Below are 6239 nucleotides of genomic sequence, written 5' to 3' on the forward strand. Positions count from 1 at the left end.
CACCTCCACGTTCATTTCTGTATGGCAGTGCTATACAAGATAGATAATATTGTGAATCAGGATATATGAAGTCTTGACTCAAGAAAGGCAGCCAGTCCTTCAAGAAACAATCCCATTTCATCAGGGACTTGGGGAGAGAAGAAGTTAAAGGCAAATTCACAATGATACTAGTTAGCTCTCTGAATAATGAGAGAGTGCAATGTACAATACAACCTCTGTCCCTGGCAACCCTGACCTGCCACCCTATTTGACAGTGAAATATCTTTCTGCAAAAAGATCATGTAAAGAGACTCTGAACTTTTAACTGCATTTAGGCCAATTATAATATTTTTAAGATGTGGTGTAACAAATGCATAGAAAATGTTAGTATTTTAAGGGCTAATATGTTAATATTAATGGAAGTTGTGTTTACATGTCAAGAAGGGCAAAGCCTTGATGTACTCATGCAAGCATGATTACGTCTTCCACAACAAAAGCATTTCCTATCACTTGTTTAGTGAGAACAGGGCCCATTAGAAAAGTGCTAAATTACAGTACATTTGCATTTTTATGTCAACTATTGAACAGCAAAACAGATTGTTTGAAAACAGAATCAGTATCGTACAGTAGGTTCACATGTAATTCTCCACCATTTCTACACTTGTAACACATGCATTTTATTTCCGTTATTTTAATTCCAGTAGGACTAATATCCTTCAGAACAATGATCTAACATTAAACAAAACTTTCTAAGAAAAATATTAAGCATCACATACATTTCAGAAAATTCCGTTAATTAGCATCACAATGTACTTGGGTTTACATTTACGATTCTTCATGCCATGACTTTAAAACACCTTTCAGCTAATAATATCCTACTGAAAAAGTGCTGTTGGGAAAGAATGTTTGAATTTGCTACCTGCTATACACAGGTTACTGATAAACTTGACTCATTTCAATGTCATTTCACAAATATATGCAGCTTTGAAAATACTTTGAAAATAAGTAAAGAAAATGGAAATGATATAATATATTGTTAAAAGGAAAAAATGTGGTAAACTACAGTGAAACATTGTGTGCCATTATAATTTTTTTGCCGATAGTTCTACACGTGTTTTTTCGACATGTTTTCTTTTTGAAAGTGTTCTGCTGAAAAGGGTGTTTTGCTCTAAATTACATGTGGGCTTCATGTGTGAGGTGTAAGTAAAGAACTTGTAAATTTAACTTGTCAAAGAAGATTCTTAATTTAGGGGGCAGAAACTTCATCTTCAGAAGAACAGCTCCATGTTCTCCTTTATCCTGGTCTAATTAAGTAAAGGCATACTTCTACCTATTCAGAACTTTTTTGAAAAGCAGCTAAGATTTCTGGAGCCCATGTTCCACTGAAAGCCTGCAGGATCTAGGTTCCTAAATTATAGAGGTCAGGGATTTTCAACTGTTTTGGATCAGTGTACCCCTGGTGGCTGGACACAGAGCAGTGTACCCCCAGTGGCCAAATGCAGAGCAGTGGCAGCTGCCGCGTGTGAGCTTCCCCTGCCTGGGGCACCTGCAAAGCAATGTTGAATGGTGCATGGCAGCACTCTGTCCCTGCCCGCACATACCCGTTAGGGTTTTCTCAAGTACTCCCAGGGGTATGCATACCCTAAGTTGACAACCCCGATATAGGTGCTTTGTGAAAATGCCCTTGCAATAGAGCTGATCGCTAAGATATACCAAGATTTCCAGGTGTTACGCACTTGGGCCATAAAATAAAAGCTAACTACTTGGTTTCAGTGCTGCTAAAAATATAGAACACAACATTAAAAAAATAAGATTCCTATTAGGCTGATAATATTTAATCACTGAATGTTTTTTAATTGCATCAAAATCTAGTCACATGCCAAACCAGTATGAAATCCTACTACAACAGGAAGCTCCAATCAAAGCCAAGGCAAGTAGTTATTCAAATCCAGGGCTTGTCACGAAAAATCTCAACTGCTGCAGCAAAATAAACATAAATGATATATCTACTCTTTAGTTGTATTAGAGCATTCAGGTTAACAACATTTAGTATTTTATTGTTTGAAGTGTATCGCTATGATATAAGCTGTTTAGTAGTTATGTATGAAACCCAATTAACAGTTTAGACTGATCATACAATTTACCTTATTCTGTTTTATCCAGCAGATACTGTAAGGGGAGAACTTTCAAAAGGGATATTGCCTGAGTAAGACATGATCAACTAGTAACGAGTAAATTGGGATGAATGTATGTCCCGTACTAAAATCTAGATACCCATAGCATTAGAGTGTAAGGCAATGCCTTCTTAATTAAGAAATTTGCACCTGCAGCCCGGGGGGGGGGAATGTAAGGTTTCACTTTTTAAAGAAGCTAAACATTATCAAGTTCTTGAGATTGCAGTGTGGGTATATTAGAAATGCAAATACTACAACTTTAGAGTTTTACTTTATTTTCAAGCGTTCTAAATTAGCATAATGTTTAGCAGTTGGTAACAAATGATCAAATGAAATAGTTTTGCCAATAAATTTCCTCCAAGGAATGCATGTTTGGAGATCACACAAACTGTAAAGAATATGTGCATCAAACTTACTTCATACCAAAAAATGCTGTTCATTCTTAACGCTGCTCCTCAAGTTCAACAGCAGACCTAATGGCTGTTATGCATTACACTCCATCCCTCCAAGTATTAGTTCTTTCATTTAAAAACACCTGTTTTAGTTCCTAATACATCTAAATTGAACTTCCAGAATAGACAAATTAACCGATTTTACTGTAATGGCTTAAGCACAATTTATACTGATACCACATCTAACAAACTCAACCTTAAGAGAGGTTTTAATTTTTATCATCCATCCTACTTACCTTGGTAACAAAGGGAAAATTCTGGTACCAAAAGCAACCATATGTAACCATACGTTTTAACTGCATTTCTTATTTCACAGCTTCTGGTCTGTGCTTAATTTAAAATACATAGTTTTGCACTGTTTTTATTCTTTTCTCTTTTTTTAAAGATTTCTCCTATATTTTTGTGTTTTTAAAAGCCTCGCGCATGCTTTTCCTGATGACATCAACATTTAAGAGAAACTATTTGCCTGGATGTCAAAGATTTTTTTAACAATACATAAAGTTACATAAAATATGTTTGGATCATTTTTGTTTAGTAATTTGTGATTTCTAACATACAATTAACTGAACTCAGGCACCAGGCTCTGGTCATCTTCACCTAAAATTCTGATGGCCACTTTATATTTTAATACCTTATAATGGGAAAATAAATGGGTCAAAATCCAGGGCTTCTAGTACTTATAAAAGTGCAGTGCTCCATGTAGTCAGAAGTAAAGTGACAACTAGTACTTAAAGTGCTAGTTTTATTAAAGTCAGTTTGTTTCAGTGTCCAAAAACTGGTCAGAATGCATATGGTAGATAAGGACTAAATTAGGAAGAGATCACTACAAATGTACATGCCACACCAAAAATGCTCCAAATTACATCAGTTTAGCTTAAAGAGATGTACAATGTTCAGCTAGTGAATGTATACAAACACTCACGTTTTATGGATTACATTAAAGTACACTTCTACAAACCAATTGAAAGCAAATTATATCAATTTACAAAAAAACTGAGTCTCTTGAAGCACTACAACTCTTTGCTGCTATAACAGACTAGCAAAAGCATCCCTGGAAAATCTAATAAATGTCAGCAACAAGCTTTACCAGTGCTTCATCATGCAGTTTACAGAATAGTCATGTTGACAACTGCTTCCTTGTACATCCTGTCTTAGAATTAGCCTATTTTTGAGTGCTCTGCCTATGCATTAAGCTCATTTTTTCTCTTGATCACTGTAGCAGTGAAAAGGCAATTAATACAATTAATACAGCCCGACTGAACATGAAGTTCTTAACATTAGGTATTTTTTTTCTACAAAGGAAAGCATTGCAGATATGATTTTGGATAAGCAAGTAATTCACGTGTACATGGTGCCCTTGCCTGACTGCCCTCCTCCTGCTCCCTCCCAGCCCCCTGCAGGCTGGAACTCTGCCAGGTAAAATGAGCCATAAACTAAAAATTGTGATTCTAATATGAGCGATTTTTACATGCAATAATATACAAATGGTTTTAGTTTTCCCGTATTGATTCAAATAAGCATGTGATTCTATTAACCAGTGATTCTATAAAGCAAAATCCACTGTATTGTCTTTATGCTTCCAGTGATTATTACTATACAGCTATGAAAATGACCAAGAATGCAACAAGGAACAACATTACATGAAGACAGAGAGCCAAATACCAGCAAGCAAAACAACTGTAAATCTATTTTGTCATTGCATGGTCAATTACTACAGCATTTTTACATTTTTTGGAATAAAGATGAGAAGTATAGGATCCCTCTGAAAAAATGTCTTTGTCAGATGTTCTCTAAGTAAGCTGCATGTAAGCTAAACTATGTACCAAGATGAATTTTGTTTCAGTTGTTAATGCTAGCTTTATTGTTACCTGTGAATTATTATGTCAAACTAAAGGCCTAAACCAGCTGAGACAAGTATCTAAGGATCAGGTAGTTAAGATCAAAGAAATGTAATGTAGGAGAATTAAGTAAATAGCTAGAATATCTGTCACTCCTACATGGCTTTACAATGAAATCTAGAGAGGAGAATTTGAGGTATGAAGTAGCAAAGTAGACTGATGTCCTTCAGTGCAGATAAATGTAAATGTCTATTTTCTTACTGTGTGGCAACTCTTGCACAACATAACATGTCATAACCTACTTACTCCTCTGCATTGGTTCCAGACAATACCACTGGCCTGCTCATTATTTTAAAATAGAGAAAATGTAAATTTAAACTAAATTTAGAAATGAAAGAGTTCTATTTAATAGAACTAAGAATCAGAACATCTCTGCTAAAGATATGAACAGATGAAACAATTATGCCAACCTAAGGAGTGGGAACAATTTACCATGTCAAGTTAGCCTGCAGTAACTGTATTGTGTGCCTATTCTATCCTTACAGTAAGTGGAATCTAAAACATAGCGATTCAGCAGTTGTTTCTTTCAGAGTAAACTGCCTTGGTTTAATTTCTATTTACTGAGGAATAAAGTGAACCACAAAACAATTATTAGGGATCAACATGACATGTGATAAGCCCCAATATTGCATCCTAGAAAGACTGGATAAAATCTGAAGGTTACAAGAGGTAACCAGATGAACATAAACTCTCAGTCTAATCCTGTGACTAAAGTGATCCTTTGGTGCAAGAGGAGGGAGGAGTTACTCTGTATATATACAGTGCCTTTGAGACTATTTAGGTGCATCTACATGTCGCTGTATGGCAACATTGCTATAGTACCGTGCTTTAGTATGTTTTGGAAGTACTAAAGCACAGCGCAGTATGGGTGGTTACTGTGCCATGCATGCGGAGCAGTTAGATTTCCTCGCTATGTCGCTGAAGCAGAGTGCTATACCTGGGGAGTGCGCTGCTTTGGCAATGTAGCTGGTGATCATGTGTAGACACGTGATTGCTATATCACCATAGTGAGCCATATGGCAACATAGTGTATTGCTAGGTCACCGCAGGGTGATGTGTAGACACACCTTTAATGTAATACTGTGTTCAGTTTTGTTCTCAGCACTTCAAAAAGAAAACTGAAAAAATTGAGCGATACAGAGAAAAACTACAAAAATGCTTTGTAGTGGAAAGTATGTATTACACTGAGACTACACGAGTTTAATCTATTTAGCTGATCAAAGATACAATTAAGAAACTTGACAAACATTTGGACAGAAAAGATACCTGAACCCTGCTGACTCACTAACTCAACATGAGTCAGCAGTGAAATGTTGACACAAAACAGTAATTGAAATTTCGTGCTGCATTAATCTAAATGTTGTGTGTAACATACAGGGGATAATAGTACCACTCTACTTAGTACTGGTTAGGCTTCAACTAGAGTTGTGCGCCGTTCTAGGCACCATAAGAATGAGGGAAAAAAAGTGGGAGAATTTAAATGTGAGCAACAGAGATAAGGGTGTTGGAATGCAAGTTGTATGAGGAATGGTTAAGAAAACAAGGGGCATTTGTTTGCCAAAAAAGGTATTAAGGAGGGTACAATGGAGTTTCAAATATTTGAAAGGCTGCCATAAAAAAGAGGGAAACTGTCCTCCCTTGCTGCAGGGGGCAGGCTACAAAGCAGTGGATTTAAACTGCAACAAAACAGACTTAAATTAAATTCAATTAAATTAAATTTCAGGGGGGAAACTGCT

At 36.1% G+C, this 6239-nt stretch overlaps 1 protein-coding gene across 8 annotated transcripts in view; it reads right to left on the reverse strand.

Annotated features, from left to right (window-relative positions):
* The window catches only part of PURG (purine rich element binding protein G), a 44478-nt gene that overhangs the window by 5280 nt on the left and 32959 nt on the right, over positions 1-6239 (reverse strand). Inside the window, exon 1 of one of the 8 annotated variants that reach the window (XR_002104927.1) lies at positions 2124-2138. The exons of the other annotated variants lie outside the window; for them this stretch is intronic. The gene's annotated coding sequence lies outside the window, so the exon portion shown is untranslated. Of the gene's footprint in view, positions 1-2123; positions 2139-6239 lie in introns of those variants that run through there. 8 annotated transcript variants of the gene reach the window in all.

Source organism: Crocodylus porosus, unplaced genomic scaffold (genome assembly GCF_001723895.1).
Source record: "Crocodylus porosus isolate Cpor-Errol unplaced genomic scaffold, CroPor_comp1, whole genome shotgun sequence".
NCBI classification, from domain to species: domain Eukaryota; kingdom Metazoa; phylum Chordata; order Crocodylia; family Crocodylidae; genus Crocodylus; species Crocodylus porosus.